Consider the following 17,872-nt stretch of genomic DNA (forward strand, 5'->3'; position numbering starts at 1 on the left):
TGAAATGATTCACTCTTCCTGTACATAGACTGCATTGTGCCTTTTGTATTAAATCCCGACGCAATTCCTGTTTTTCATCGTCAATGTGTAGGTCCAAGGTATAGGATTAAATCTGCAGTAGTGCATTTTAATTCTAATACTGATCTCCCAGGAAACGCTACAACCAAACCAGAAACAATGACAAGATTTGCTCCTCTTGTTCTTAAGTCGGCATTGTGCTTTTTGTATTAATTTCCGAAGCTATATATGTATTTCATCGACAATTTGAAGGTCCAAGGGATAGAGTAAATCTGCAGTAGTGCATCGGAATCTAATACTGATATCCCACGAAACGCTCAAAGCAGACCACAAACAATGAAAAGATTTACTATTCTTGTACTTAGGGCGCCATTGTGCCTTTTGTATTAAATCCCGAAACATTTTCTGTGTTTCATCGTCAATGGGGCGGTCCAAGGGATGGATTAATGCTGCAGTAGTGCATCGGAATATAAAACTGATCTCCCAGGAATCGCTCAAAGCTAACAACAAACAATGAGAAGATTTTCTCTTCTTGTACTTAAGTCGGCATTGTGCCTTTTGTATTAAATACCGAAGCAATTTCTGTGTTTCATCGTCAATGTGAAGGTCCAAGGGATAGAGTAAAGCTGCAGTAGTGCATCGGAATCTAATGCTGATCTCCCAGGAAACGCTCAAAGCAAACCACAAACAATAAGACGATTTATTCTTCTTGTACTTAAGTCGACATTGTGCCTTTTGTGTTAACTCCCGACGCAATTTCTGTGTTTCATCGTGAATGTGAAGAACCAAGGGATAGAGTAAATCTGCAGTAGTGCATCGGAATTAAATACTGATCTCCCAGGATCGCTCAAAGCAAACCACAAACAATGAAATGATTCACTCTTCCTGTACATAGACTGCATTGTGCCTTTTGTATTAAATCCCGACGCAATTCCTGTTTTTCATCGTCAATGTGTAGGTCCAAGGTATAGGATTAAATCTGCAGTAGTGCATTTTAATTCTAATACTGATCTCCCAGGAAACGCTACAACCAAACCAGAAACAATGACAAGATTTGCTCCTCTTGTTCTTAAGTCGGCATTGTGCTTTTTGTATTAATTTCCGAAGCTATGTATGTATTTCATCGACAATTTGAAGGTCCAAGGGATAGAGTAAATCTGCAGTAGTGCATCGGAATCTAATACTGATATCCCACGAAACGCTCAAAGCAGACCACAAACAATGAAAAGATTTACTATTCTTGTACTTAGGGCGCCATTGTGCCTTTTGTATTAAATCCCGAAACATTTTCTGTGTTTCATCGTCAATGGGGCGGTCCAAGGGATGGATTAATGCTGCAGTAGTGCATCGGAATATAAAACTGATCTCCCAGGAATCGCTCAAAGCTAACAACAAACAATGAGAAGATTTTCTCTTCTTGTACTTAAGTCGGCATTGTGCCTTTTGTATTAAATACCGAAGCAATTTCTGTGTTTCATCGTCAATGTGAAGGTCCAAGGGATAGAGTAAAGCTGCAGTAGTGCATCGGAATCTAATGCTGATCTCCCAGGAAACGCTCAAAGCAAACCACAAACAATAAGACGATTTATTCTTCTTGTACTTAAGTCGACATTGTGCCTTTTGTGTTAACTCCCGACGCAATTTCTGTGTTTCATCGTGAATGTGAAGAACCAAGGGATAGAGTAAATCTGCAGTAGTGCATCGGAATTAAATACTGATCTCCCAGGATCGCTCAAAGCAAACCACAAACAATGAAATGATTCACTCTTCCTGTACATAGACTGCATTGTGCCTTTTGTATTAAATCCCGACGCAATTCCTGTTTTTCATCGTCAATGTGTAGGTCCAAGGTATAGGATTAAATCTGCAGTAGTGCATTTTAATTCTAATACTGATCTCCCAGGAAACGCTACAACCAAACCAGAAACAATGACAAGATTTGCTCCTCTTGTTCTTAAGTCGGCATTGTGCTTTTTGTATTAATTTCCGAAGCTATGTATGTATTTCATCGACAATTTGAAGGTCCAAGGGATAGAGTAAATCTGCAGTAGTGCATCGGAATCTAATACTGATATCCCACGAAACGCTCAAAGCAGACCACAAACAATGAAAAGATTTACTATTCTTGTACTTAGGGCGCCATTGTGCCTTTTGTATTAAATCCCGAAACATTTTCTGTGTTTCATCGTCAATGGGGCGGTCCAAGGGATGGATTAATGCTGCAGTAGTGCATCGGAATATAAAACTGATCTCCCAGTAATCGCTCAAAGCTAACAACAAACAATGAGAAGATTTTCTCTTCTTGTACTTAAGTCGGCATTGTGCCTTTTGTATTAAATACCGAAGCAATTTCTGTGTTTCATCGTCAATGTGAAGGTCCAAGGGATAGAGTAAAGCTGCAGTCGTGCATCAGAATCTAATGCTGATCTCCCAGGAAACGCTCAAAGCAAACCACAAACAACGAGAAGATTTACTCTTCTTGTACTTAAGTCGGCATTGTGCATTTTGTATTAAATCCCGACGCAATATCTGTGTTTCGTCGTCAATGTGAAGGTCCAAGGGATAGAGTAAAGCTACAGTAGTTCATCGGAATCTAATACTGATCTCCCAGGAATCACTCCTAGCAAACCACAAACAATGAGAAGATTTACTCTTCTTGTACTTAAGTCGGCATTGTGCCTTTTGTATTAAATCCCGACGCAATTTCTGTGTTTCATCGACGTTGTGAAGGTCCAAGTGATAGAGTAAAGCTACAGTAGTGCATCGGAATCTAATACTGAAATCCCAGGAAACGCACCAAGCAAACGACAAACAATGAGAAGATTTACTCTTCTTATTTATTTATTTATTTATTTATTTATTTATTTATTGTTCCGTGGGACCACATTTAGGAGAAGTCTCCATGGTCATGGAACGAGTCAATACATGAAATTATAACACGATTGTAGAAACACATAAAATGAAACAAGTCGTTAGTTTAAATAAAGAAAATCAAGAATGTAACACTGGAATTTGCTTAATTTTTTATCTCTTCCAGGAGCTCCTCGACAGAATAGAAGGAGTGAGCCATGAGGAAACTCTTCAGTTTAGACTTAAAAGTGTTTGGGCTACTGCTAAGATTTTTGAGTTCTTGTGGTAGCTTATTGAAAATGGATGCAGCAGAATACTGCACTCCTTTCTGCACAAGAGTCAAGGAAGTGCATTCCACATGCAGATTTGATTTCTGCCTAGTATTAACTGAGTGAAACCTGCTAACTCTTGGGAATAAGCTAATATTGCTAACAACAAACGACATTAAAGAAAATACATACTGTGAGGGCAATGTCAAAATTCCCAGACTATTGAATAGGGGTCGACAAGAGGTTTTCGAACTTACACCATACATAGCTCGAACAGCCCGTTTTTGAGCCAAAAATACCCTTTTTGAATCAGAAGAATTACCCCAAAAAATAATACCGTATGACATAAGCGTATGAAAATATGCGAAGTATACTACTTTTCGTGTTGAAATGTCACTTATTTCAGATACTGTTCTAATGGTAAATAAAGCGGCATTTAGTTTCTGAACAAGATCCTGAACATGGGCTTTCCACAACAGCTTACTATCTATCCGTACGCCTAGGAACTTGAACTGTTCCGTCTCGCTTATAACATGCCCATTCTGTCTGATTAAAATGTCAGTTCTTGTTGAATTGTGGGTTAGAAACTGTAAAAACTGAGTCTTACTGTGATTTAGCATCAATTTATTCTCCACAAGCCACGAACTTACTTCATGAACTACATTATTTGATAATGTTTCAATATTACACACAAGATCCTTCACTACCAAGGTGGTGTCATCAGCAAACAGAAATATTTTTGAATCACCTGTAATACTAGAAGGCATATCATTTACATAAATAAGGAACAGCAGTGGCCCCAGCACCGACCCTTGGGGAACGCCCCATTTAACAGTGCCCCATTGGGACTGAACATCATTACCACTCTCAATATTGCGGAGGATTACCTTCTGCTTTCTGTTCTTAAAGTAGGAGGCGAACCAATTGTAAGCTACTCCCCTTACTCCATAATGTTCCAACTTCTGCAGTAATATTTTGTGGTCAACACAGTCAAAAGCCTTCGTTAAATCAAAGAAAACACCTAACGTTCTCAACCTTTTATTTAATCCGTCCAAAACCTCACAGAGAAAAGAGAATATAGCATTTTCAGTTGTTAAGCCATTTCTAAAACCAAACTGTACATTTGACAGCAAATTATGTGAATTTAAATGCTGCAGTAACCTTGTATATACAAGCCTCTCGATAACTTTAGCAAACACCGATGGCATAGAAATAGGTCTATAATTGTCAACATTATCCCTGTCTCCCTTTTTATAAAGTGGCTTCACTACCGAGTACTTTAATCGGTCAGGAAACCGACCACTGCTAAAGGAAAAGTTACAGATATGGCTAAGTACTGAGCTAATATACGTGGAACAATACTTCAGTATTCTGCTAGATACCCCGTCATATCCATGAGAGTTCTTGGTCTTTAGTGATTTAATTATTAACTCAATCTCCCTCTTGTCAGTATCATGGAGGAGCATTTCAGGTAACAGTCTCGGAACACTTTTTTCTAAGAGCGCTATATGATTCCCTGTTGGGACTAGGTTTCTATTTAGTTCACCTGCTATATTCAGAAAGTGATTATTAAGTACTGTACATATATGCGACTTATCAGCAACACGGACATCCCCACTACGCACTGATTCTATATCCTCGACCTGTCTCTGCAGACCAGCCACTTCCTTTACGACTGACCATATGGTTTTAATTTTATCCTGAGACTTAGCTATTCTATCTGCATACCACATACTTTTTGCCTTCCTAATAACTTTTTTAAGCACCTTACAATACTGTTTGTAATGGGCTGCTGCATTTAGATTTTGACTGTTTCTAACGTTTTGATATAATTGCCACTTTGTTCTACAAGATATTCTTATCCCTTTAGTCAGCCACCCAGGTTGCCTGTTTGTGCTAGTACCCTGTTTTAAACGTTCTAACGGAAAGCAACTTTCAAAGAGCACGAGAAAAGTCTTGAGGAAAGCATTATATTTTTCGTCTACTGTATCAGCACTATAAACATCTTGCCAATCTTGTTCCTTGATAAGGTTTACAAAAGTCTGTACAGCAACTGGATCAGCTTTCCTAAAAAGTTGGTAACTATATTTAACATGTGTTGAAGCACAAAAATCTTTTAGACTTAAAATTTGTGCAACATGATCTGAAAGGCCATTCACCTTTTTGCTAACAGAATGCCCTTCTAATAATGACGAATGAACAAAAATATTGTCTATGGTTGTTCTACTGTTCCCTTGCACTCTCGTTGGAAAGAATACGGTTTGCATAAGATTATATGAATTAAGGAGGTCTACCAGCATCCTTTTCCTTGCACAATCACTTATACAATTAATATTGAAGTCACCACATATAACTAACTTTTTGTATTTCCTATAAAGTGAACCAAGAACCTCCTCTAGCTTTAGCAAAAATGTTGTGAAATCGGAGTCTGGGGATCTATAAATAACAACAGTAAGAAGTTTAGCTCCACTAAATTTAACCACACCTGCACAACATTCAAACACCTTTTCAGTGCAGTACTTTGAAACATCAATTGACTCAAATGGGATACCGTTTTTCACATACATGGCTACTCCCCCACACCGCAAAGAGCTCCTAGAAAAGCTGCCAGCCAACCTGTATCCTGGTAAAGGAAGCCTCTGAATTATCTCCTTATTTAAGAAGTGTTCAGATATACCAATAATTTCAGAGTCAACATCTATAAGCAGTTCACTAACTTTATCTCGAATACCTTGTATATTTTGATGAAATATACTAATTCCCTCATTAATCGGATACCCAAGCTTTGTAGAAAGTGGTTTCTTTGTTAGAGAGACTTCCCTTAAGCAGGAATACCTATCAGCTGACTTCAATCTAAAAAAGGTACAGCTCTAACACCCACAACTACCGGAATTTTCCCATGAGTGATCCCACCACCCCCACCTATGCTGTCACCTATAAGTTTTGCCAACCTCCCCTTCCCATACCTGTTGAGGTGCAGGCCATGTCTAGTGAAACCCGTCCTACTGATAGACTCCACCGACACCACTGAAATGTGACTCATGCCTTCTGTCATCAGCGCACCCCCAAGTCTCATGTTATTACGCCTGACGGCTATATTAAGATGAGGCCGATCGTGACGCTGAAACAGTTCCACGAAATGCACATTCGTGTTGCCAGTCTGAGTGGCTATCTTTTCCAGGTCACCATCTATGTCATACTTCCCATCCCTATCAATACTATTACCAGCCCCACCCACAATCACTACCTGATCTTCTTTAGTAAAATCCCTACATAACCCCCCTATGTTAAAAGTCACCTGAGCCAATCCTGCATTAGGCTTCACAATGCTGGTGACCTGGTACTCACTCCCCAAAACTTCCTGCAACTGCTGGCCTACACCTCTACCATGAGAACTACCTAACAGCAGAACCTTCTTCTTTCTCTTAGACTTTGCAACTGTCCTAGCCACCGTAACTGCTGAGGTCTGCTGCATACTTCCTACATCTACAGCTACTAGAGATTCCTCTCCACTAGACTCTGACAGTTGGTCATATCTATTACAAACACCAATAGTAAAACTATCTGAAAATCTCCTTCTCCTAGCAGATCTCTTGCCAACAGCCAGCTCCCATTCCCCAACCCCCTTCTCCCTCCTCATCCTATCTAGCTCCTCCTGTGCGTGTTTCAACTGCACCTGAAGGGCACAGATCTTACGCTCCTGCTCCTCTATCAACTTACTCTTGCTACATAACCTGCAGTTCCAGGAGAGGATCTCACCAGAATGCCCACTGGCTTCCCCACTGCATTCCCCCCAGTGAAAATACTTCGAACAAGTCTCACACCGCAATCCACTACTCACGAACCTACGGCAAAGCCCACACTTCTCACTCATGGTAAAATTTTACAATTATTGAAACAAGAAAACAACTTTATCTAAGTTCCGCTACTACAATAAGAAGATGTTAAAAACTGACTACAATTATCACAAACTTGCTCTACAAGGGAAGTAACTACTATTATTGAAAGTATTAATCAACAACAAATGAGAATATAACAAAATACTAACACAGAAAGAAAATCAAACGTCTAATGACAGTAACGAAACTGAAAGCAGTTCGCAAAAATTTCTTCTGAAGTTATTTCACCGGAAAACACCAAGAACACCGGTTGAAGACCACTAAAGTTCCTAAATAAAATACTATACACAAACAATTAATTAGTACTTAGCTTTCGATGCGCCGCTACAGCTGCAACTGGTCAGCGCGGAATGTAAACACGGGTAAGAGGTTAAGTTGCTCGATACGAAACACTCACAAATATCAGGCCACAACACACGAAATGCAGAGGTGAATGAAGAAACCACTAATAAGTCACTTATATAGTAAATATTATCACAAAAACAGTTAAAATATATATCTGAAAACTAAAAATAGATGAAAACTTAGAGAGCGATCTCACACGCAGTCACGCGCTTATGACGTCACACCAAAGATGTCACTGGGCAACTTAGCACAACTTGATTTTCAAGCCAGCAGCCTTATCAGAAGCAGCAATTCCCGTAAGAAATACACAGGCGGAAGTTGCGCAATCTTGATTTTATCCCGCTCGGAGCTAAGTAATATATACACACGCGCTACTCTTCTTGTACTTAAGTCGGCATTGCGCCTTTTGTATTAAATCCCGACGCTATTACTGTGTTTCATTGTCAATGTGAAGGTCCATGGGATAGAGTAAAGCTGCGGTAGTGCATCGAAATCTAAAACTGATCTCCCAGGAAACGCTCAAAGCAAACCACAAACAATGAGAAGATTTACTCCTCTTGTAGTTAAGTCTGCATTGTGCCTTTTGTAATAAATCCCGACACAGTTCCGGCGTTTCATCGTCAATGTGAAGGTCCAAGGGATAGAGGAAATCTGCAGTAGTGCATCGGAATTAAATACTGATCTCCCAGGAACGCTCAAAGCAATCCACAAAGAATGAGAAGATTTACTCTTCTTGTACATAAGTCGGCATTTTGCCTTTTGTGTCAAATCCCGACGCAATTTCTGTGATTCATCGTCAATGTGAAGGTCTAAGGAATAGTGTAAAGCTGCAGTAGTGCATCGGAATCTAATACTGACCACACAGGAAACTCTCAAAGCAAACCACAAACAATGAGAAGATTTACTAATCATGTACCTTAGTCGGCATTGTTCTATCTGTATTAAATCCCGGCGCAATTTCTGTGTTTCATCGTCAATGTGAAAGTCCAAGGGATAGAGTAAAGCTGAAGTAGTGCATCGGAATCTAATACTTATCTCACAGGAAACGCTCAAACCAAGCTACAAACAATGAGAAGGTTTACTCTTCTTGTACTTAAGTCGACATTGTGCCTTTTGCATTAAGTCCCGGCGCAATTTCTGTGTTTCATCGTCAATGTGAAGGTCCAAGGGATACAGTAAAGCTGCAGTAGTGCACCGGAATCTAATACTGATCTCCCAGGAAACGCCCAAAGCATACCAGAAACAATGAGAAGATCTACTCTTCTTGTACTTATGTCGGGATTGTGCCTTTTGTATTAAATCCCGACGCTATCTCTGTGTTTCATCGGCAATGTGAACGTCCAAGGGATAGAGTAAAGCTGCAGTAGTGCATCGGAATCTAATACTGATCTCCTAGGAAACGCTCAAAGCAAACCACAAACAATGAGAAGAGTTACTCTTCTTGTACTGAAGTCGGCATTATGCATTTTGTATTATATCCAGACGAAATTTCTGTGTTTCATTCTCAATGTGGAGGACCAAGGGATAGAGAAAAGCGGCAGTAGTGCATCGGAATCTAATACTGATCTCCCAGGAAACGCTTAAAGCAAACCACAAACAAGAGAATATTTATTCTTCTTGTACTTAAGTTGGCAATGTGCCTTTTTTATTAAATCCCGACGCTATTTCTGTGTTTCAACGTAAATGTGAAGGTCAAAGTTACAAAGTAAATCGGCAGTAGTGCATCGGATTCAAATACTGATCTCCCAGAAATCGCTCAAATCAAACCAAAAACAATGAGAAGATATATTCTTCTTGTACTCAAGTTGGCAATGTGCCTTTGTATTAAATCCCGACGCAATTTCTGTGTTTCATCGTCAATTTGAGGGTCCAAGGGATACAGTAAAGCAGCAGTAGTGCATCGGAATCTAATACTTATCTCACAGGAAACGCTCATAGCAAACCACAAACAATGAAAACATTTACTCACTCTTGTACTTATCTCGGCATTGTGCCTTTTGTATTAAATCTCGTCGCAATTTCTGTGTTTCATCGTCAATTTCAAGGTCCAAGGGCTAGAGTAAAGCTGCAGTAGTGCATCGGAATCTAATAGTGATCTCCCAGGAAACGCTCATAGCAAACCACAAACAATGAGAAGATTTACTCTTCTTGTATTTAAGTCGTCATTGTGCTTTTAGTATTAAATCCCGACGCAAGTTCTGTCTTTCATGGTCATTGTGAACGTCCAAGGGATAGAGTAAATCTGCAGTAGTGCAGCGGAATCTAATTCTGATCTCCCAGGAAACGCTGAAAGCAAACCACAAACAATGAGAAGATTTACTCTTCCTGCAGTTAAGTCGACATTGTGCCTTTTCTACTAAATCCTGACGCATTTTCTGTGTTTCATCGTCAATATGAAGGTCCAAGGGATAGAGTAAATCTGCAGTAGTGCATCGGAATCTAATACTGATCTCCCAGGAAACGCTCAAAGCAAACTACAAACAGTGAGAAGATTTAATCACTCTTGTACTTTAGTCGGCATTGTGCCTTTTGTATTAAATCCCGACTCAATTTCTGTGTTTCATCGTCAATTTGAAGGTCCAAGGGATAGAGTAAAGCTGCAGTAGTGCATCGGAATCTAATACTGATCTCCCAGGAAACGCTCATAGCAAACCACAGACAATGAGAAGATTTACTCTTCTTGCACTTATGTCGGTATTGTGCCTTTGTATTAAATACCGACGCAATTTCTATGTTTCATCGTCAATGTGAATGTCCAAGGGATAGAGAAAAGCATCAGTAGTGCATTGGAATCTAATACTGATCTCCAAGGAAACGCTCAAAGCAAACCACAATCAATGAGAAGATTTACTCTTCTTGTACTTAAGTCGGAATTGTGCCTTATGTATTAAATCCCGACGCAATTTCTGTGTTTCATCGTCAATTTGACGGTCCAAGGTATACAGTAAAGCAGCAGTAGTGCATCGGAAACTAATACTTATCTCACAGGAAACGCTCGAAACAAACCACTAACAATGAGAAGATTTACTCTTCTTGTACTTATGTCGACGTTGTGCATTTTGTATTAAATCCCGACGCAATTTCTGTGTTTCATCTTCAATACGAAGGTCCAAGGGATAGAGGAAAGCTGCAGTAGTGCATCGGAATCTAATACATATCTCCCAGGAAACGCTCAAGGCAAACCACAAACAATGAGAGGATTTACTCTTCTTGTACTTAAGTCGGCATTGTGCCTTTTGTATTAAATCCCGACACAATTTCTGTGTTTCATCGTGAATGTGAAGAACCAAGGGATAGAGTAAATCTGCAGTAGTGCATCGGAATTAAATACTGATCTCCCAGGATCGCTCAAAGCAATCCAAAAAACAATAAGACGATTTATTCTTCTTGTACTTAAGTCGACATTGTGCCTTTTGTGTTAACTCCCGACGCAATTTCTGTGTTTCATCGTGAATGTGAAGAACCAAGGGATAGAGTAAATCTGCAGTAGTGCATCGGAATTAAATACTGATCTCCCAGGATCGCTCAAAGCAAACCACAAACAATGAAATGATTCACTCTTCCTGTACATAGACTGCATTGTGCCTTTTGTATTAAATCCCGACGCAATTCCTGTTTTTCATCGTCAATGTGTAGGTCCAAGGTATAGGATTAAATCTGCAGTAGTGCATTTTAATTCTAATACTGATCTCCCAGGAAACGCTACAACCAAACCAGAAACAATGACAAGATTTGCTCCTCTTGTTCTTAAGTCGGCATTGTGCTTTTTGTATTAATTTCCGAAGCTATATATGTATTTCATCGAAAATTTGAAGGTCCAAGGGATAGAGTAAATCTGCAGTAGTGCATCGGAATCTAATACTGATATCCCACGAAACGCTCAAAGCAGACCACAAACAATGAAAAGATTTACTATTCTTGTACTTAGGGCGCCATTGTGCCTTTTGTATTAAATCCCGAAACATTTTCTGTGTTTCATCGTCAATGGGGCGGTCCAAGGGATGGATTAATGCTGCAGTAGTGCATCGGAATATAAAACTGATCTCCCAGGAATCGCTCAAAGCTAACAACAAACAATGAGAAGATATTCTCTTCTTGTACTTAAGTCGGCATTGTGCCTTTTGTGTTAACTCCCGACGCAATTTCTGTGTTTCATCGTGAATGTGAAGAACCAAGGGATAGAGTAAATCTGCAGTAGTGCATCGGAATTAAATACTGATCTCCCAGGATCGCTCAAAGCAAACCACAAACAATGAAATGATTCACTCTTCCTGTACATAGACTGCATTGTGCCTTTTGTATTAAATCCCGACGCAATTCCTGTTTTTCATCGTCAATGTGTAGGTCCAAGGCATAGGATTAAATCTGCAGTAGTGCATTTTAATTCTAATACTGATCTCCCAGGAAACGCTACAACCAAACCAGAAACAATGAGAAGATTTGCTCCTCTTGTTCTTAAGCCGGCATTGTGCTTTTTGTATTAATTTCCGAAGCTATATATGTATTTCATCGACAATTTGAAGGTCCAAGGGATAGAGGAAATCTGCAGTAGTGCATCGGAATTAAATACTGATCTCCCAGGAACGCTCAAAGCAATCCACAAAGAATGAGAAGATTTACTCTTCTTGTACATAAGTCGGCATTGTGCCTTTTGTGTCAAATCCCGACGCAATTTCTGTGATTCATCGTCAATGTGAAGGTCTAAGGAATAGAGTAAAGCTGCAGTAGTGCATCGGAATCTAATACTGACCACACAGGAAACTCTCAAAGCAAACCACAAACAATGAGAAGATTTACTAATCATGTACCTAAGTCGGCATTGTTCTATCTGTATTAAATCCCGGCGCAATTTCTGTGTTTCATCGTCAATGTGAAAGTCCAAGGGATAGATTAAAGCTGAAGTAGTGCATCGGAATCTAATACTTATCTCACAGGAAACGCTCAAACCAAGCTACAAACAATGAGAAGGTTTACTCTTCTTGTACTTAAGTCGACATTGTGCCTTTTGCATTAAGTCCCGGCGCAATTTCTGTGTTTCATCGTCAATGTGAAGGTCCAAGGGATACAGTAAAGCTGCAGTAGTGCACCGGAATCTAATACTGATCTCCCAGGAAACGCTCAAAGCATACCAGAAACAATGAGAAGATCTACTCTTCTTGTACTTATGTCGGGATTGTGCCTTTTGTATTAAATCCCGACGCTATCTCTGTGTTCCATCGGCAATGTGAACGTCCAAGGGATAGAGTAAAGCTGCAGTAGTGCATCGGAATCTAATACTGATCTCCTAGGAAACGCTCAAAGCAAACCACAAACAATGAGAGGATTTACTCTTCTTGTACTGAAGTCGGCATTATGCATTTTGTATTATATCCAGACGAAATTTCTGTGTTTCATTCTCAATGTGGAGGACCAAGGGATAGAGAAAAGCTGCAGTAGTGCATCGGAATCTAATACTGATCTCCCAGGAAACGCTTAAAGCAAACCACAATCAATGAGAAGATTTACTCTTCTTGTACTTAAGTCGGAATTGTGCCTTTTGTATTAAATCCCGACGCAATTTCTGTGTTTCATCGTCAATTTGACGGTCCAAGGTATTCAGTAAAGCAGCAGTAGTGCATCGGAAACTAATACTTATCTCACAGGAAACGCTCGAAACAAACCACTAACAATGAGAAGATTTACTCTTCTTGTACTTATGTCGACGTTGGGCATTTTGTATTAAATCCCGACGCAATTTCTGTGTTTCATCTTCAATACGAAGGTCCAAGGGATAGAGGAAAGCTGCAGTAGTGCATCGGAATCTAATACTGAATTTCCAGGAAACGCTCAAAGCAAACCACAAACAGTGAGAAGATTTACTCTTCTTGTACTTAAGCCTGCATTGTGCCTTTTGCATTAAATCCCGACGCAATTTCTGTGTTTCATCGTCAATATGAAGGTCCAAGGGATAGAGTAAAGCTGCAGTAGGGCGTCGGAATCTAACACTGATCTGCCAGGAAACGCTCAAAGCATACCTCAAACAATGAGAACAAGTACTCTTCTTGTATTTAAGTCGTCATTGTGCCTTTTGCATTAAATCCCGACGCAATTTCTATGTTTCATCATCAATGTGAACGTCCAAGGGATAGAGTAAAGCTGCAGTAGTGCATCGGAATCTAATACTCATCTCCCAGGAAACACTCAAAGCAAACCACAAACAATGAGAAGATTTACTTTAATTGTATTTAAGATGGAATTGTGCCTTTCGTTTTAAATCCCTACGCAATTTCTTTGTTTCATCGTCAAGGGATAGAGTAAAGCTGCAATAGTGCATCGGAATCTAATACTGACTTCCCAGGAAACGCTCAAAGCAAACCAGAAACATTGAGAAGATTTACTCTTCCTGCAGTTAAGTCGACAATGTGCATTTTGTATTAAATCCTGACGCATTTTCTGTGTTTCATCGTCAATGTGAAGGTCCAAGGTATAGAGTAAATCTGCAGTAGTTGATCGGAAACTAATACTGATCTTCCAGGAAACGCTCAATGCAACCACAAACAATGAGAAGATTTACTCACTCTTGTACTTAAGTCGACATTGTGCCTTTTGTATTAAATCCCGACGCAATTTCTGTGTTTCATCGTCAATTTGAAGGTCCAAGGGATAGAGAAAACCTGTAGTACTGCATCGGAATCTAATACTGATCTTCCAGGATACGCACAAAGCAAACCACAAACAATGAAAAGATTTACTCTTCTTGTACTGAAGTCGGTATTGTGCCTTTGTAATAAATGCCGACGCAATTTCTGTGATTCATCGTCGATCGGAACGTCCAAGGCATAGAGTAAAGCGCCAGTAGTGAATCGGAATCTTGTACTGATCTCCCAGAAAACGCACAAAGCAAACAACAAACAATGAGAAGAATTACTCTTCTTGTACTTCTGCCGGCATTATGCCTTTTGTATTAAATTCCGACGCAATTTCTGTGTTTCATCGCCATTGTGAAGGTCCAAGTGATAGAGTAAAGCTACAGTAGTTCATCGGAATCTAATACTGAAATCCCAGGAAACGCACCAAGCAAACCACAAACAATGAGAAGATTTACTCTTCTTGTACCTGAGTCGGCATTGTGCCTTTTGTATTAAATCCCGACGCTATTACTGTGTTTCATTGTCAATTTGAAGGTCCATGGGATAGAGTAAAGCTGCAGTAGTGCATCGAAATCGAAAACTGATCTCCCAGGAAACGCTCAAAGCAAACCACAAACAATGAGAAGATTTACTCCTCTTGTAGTTAAGTCTGCATTGAGACTTTTGTAATAAATCCCGACACAGTTCCGGCGTTTCATCGTCAATGTGAAGGTCCAAGGGATAGAGGAAATCTGCAGTAGTGCATCGGAATTAAATACTGATCTCCCAGGAACGCTCAAAGCAATCCACAAAGAATGAGAAGATTTACTCTTCTTGTACATAAGTCGGCATTGTGCCTTTTGTGACAAATCACGACGCAATTTCTGTGATTCATCGTCAATGTGAAGGTCTAAGGGATAGAGTAAAGCTGCAGTAGTGCATCGGAATCTAATACTGACCACACAGGAAACTCTCAAAGCAAACCACAAACAATGAGAAGATTTACTCTTCTTGTACTTAAGTCGGCATTGTGCATTTTGTATTATATCCCGACGAAATTTCTGTGATTCATTGTCAATGTGGAGGACCAACGAATAGAGTAAAGCTGCAGTAGTGCATCGGAATCTAATACTGATCTCCCAGGAAACGCTTAAAGCAAACCACAAACATGAGAAGATTTACTCTTCTTGTACTTAAGTTGGCAATGTGCATTTTTTATTAAATCCCGATGCTATTTCTGTGTTTCAACGTCAATGTGAAGGTCAAAGGGACAAAGGAAATCGGCAGTAGTGCATCGGAATCAAATACTGATCTCCCAGGAAACGCTCAAATCAAACCAAAAACAATGAGAAGATATATTCTTCTTGTACTCAAGTTGGCAATGTGCCTTTGTATTAAATCCTGACGTAATTTCTGTGTTTCATCGTCAATTTGAGGGTTCCAAGGGATACAGTAAAGCAGCAGTAGTGCATCGGAATCTAATACTTATCTCACAGGAAACGCTCATAGCAAACCACAAACAATGAAAAGATTTACTCACTCTTGTACTTAAGTCGGCATTGTGCCTTTTGTATTAAATCCCGTCGCAATTTCTGTGTTTCATCGTCAATTTGAAGGTTCAAGGGCTAGAGTTAAGCTGCAGTAGTGCATCGCAATCTAATACTGATCTCCCAGGAAACGCTAAAAGCAAACCACAAACAATGAGAAGATTTACTCCTCCTGCAGTTAAGTCGACATTGCGCCTTTTCTACTAAATCCTGACGCATTTTCTGTGTTTCATCGTCAATATGAAGGTCCAAGGGATAGAGTAAATCTGCAGTAGTGCATCGGAATCTAATACTGATCTCCCGGGAAACGCTCAAAGCAAACTACAAACAGTGAGATAATTTACTCACTCTTGTACTTAAGTCGGCATTGTGCCTTTTGTATTAAATCCCGACTCAATTTCTGTGTTTCATCGTCAATTTAATGGTCCATGGGATAGAGTAAAGCTGCAGTAGTGCATCGTAATCTAATACTGATCTCCCAGGAAACGCTCATAGCAAACCACAAACAATGAGAAGATTTACTCTTCTTGCACTTAAGTCGGTATTGTGCCTTTGTATTAAATACCGACGCAATTTCTGTGTGTCATCGTCAATGTGAATGTCCAAGGGATAGAGTAGAGTTGCAATAGTGCACCGGAATCAAATACTGATCTCACAGGAAACGCTCAAAGCAAACCACAAAAAAGAGAAGATTTACTCTTCATGTACTTAAGTCTGCATTGTGCTTTTGTATTAAATCCCGACCCAATTTCTGTGTTTCATCGTCAATGCGAAGCTGCAAGAGATAGAGTAAAGCAGCATTAGTGAATCGGAAGCTGATACTGATTTCCCAAAATACGCTCAAAGCAAATCACAAACAATGAGGAAATTTACTCTTCTTGTACTAAAGTCGGCATTGTGCCTTTTGTATTCAATCCAGACGCAATTTCTGTGTTTTGTCGTCAATTTAAAGGTCCAAGGGATAGAATAAAGCTGCAGTAGTGCATCGGAATCTAATACTGATCTCCCAGGAAACGCTCAAATCAAACCACAAACAAAGAGAAGATTTATTCTTCTTGTACTTAACTCGGCATTGTTCCTTTTGAATGAAATCCCGACGAATTTCTGTGATTCATGGGCAATGTGAAGGTCCAAGGGATAGAGTAAAGCTACAGTAGTGCATCGGAATCCAGTACACATCTCCCAGGCAGTGCTCAAAGCAACCCACAAACAATGCGAAGATTTTCTCGTCTTGCACTTAAGTCGGCATTGTGCCTTTTGAATTAAATCCCGACGCAAATTCTGTGAATTCAGCGTCAATGTGAAGGTCCAAGGGATAGAGTGAAGCTGCAGTAGCGCATCGGAATCTAATACTGATCCCGCAGGAAAAGCTCAAACAACCACAAACAATCAGAAGATTTACTCTTCTTGTACTTATGTCGGCATTGTGCCTCTCGTACTACATCCCGACGCTATTTCCGTGTTTCGTTGTCAATGTGAAGGACCAAGGGATAGAGTAAAGCTGGAGTAGTGCATCGGAATCTAATACTTACCTCCCAGGAAACGCTCATAGCAAACCACGAACAATAATGGGATTTACTCTTATTGTACTTAAATCAGTATTGTGCCTTTTATATTAAATCCCGACGCAATTTCTGTGTTTCATCGTCAATGTGACGGTCCAAGGGATAGAGAAAAGCTGCAGTATTGCAATGGAATCTAATACTGATCTCCCAGGAAACGCTCAAAGCAAACCACAAAATATGAGAGGATTTCCTCTTCCTGTACTTAAATCCTCATTGTGGATTTTGTATTAAATCCCGACCCAATTTCTGTGTTTTAGAGTCAATGTGAAGGTCCTAGGGATAGAGTAAAGCTGCAGTAGTGCATCGGAATCTAATACTTATCTCCCAGGAATCGCTCAAAGCAAACCACAAACAACGAGAAGATTTACTCTTCTTGTACTTAAGCCGGCATTGTGCCTTTTGTATAAAATCCGACGCAATTTCTGTGATTCATCGTCAATGTGAATGTCCAAGGGATAGAATAAATCTGCGGTAGTGCATCTGAATCTAATACTGATCTCCCAGGAAACACTCAAAGCAAACCACAAACAATGAGAAGATTTACCCTTCTTGTACTTAAGTCGGCATTGTCCCTTTTGTATTAAATCCCGACGCAATTTCTGTGTATCACCGTCAATGTGAATGTCCAAGGGATAGAGTAAAAGCGGCAGTAGTGCATCGGAATATAATACTGATCTCCCGGAAAACGCTGAAAGCAAACCACAAACTGTGAGAAGATTTACTGTTCTTGTACTTAAGTCGGCATTGTGCGTTTTGTATTAAATCCCGACG

This window comes from Schistocerca serialis, chromosome 9 (genome assembly GCF_023864345.2).
Source record: "Schistocerca serialis cubense isolate TAMUIC-IGC-003099 chromosome 9, iqSchSeri2.2, whole genome shotgun sequence".
NCBI lineage: Eukaryota > Metazoa > Arthropoda > Insecta > Orthoptera > Acrididae > Schistocerca > Schistocerca serialis.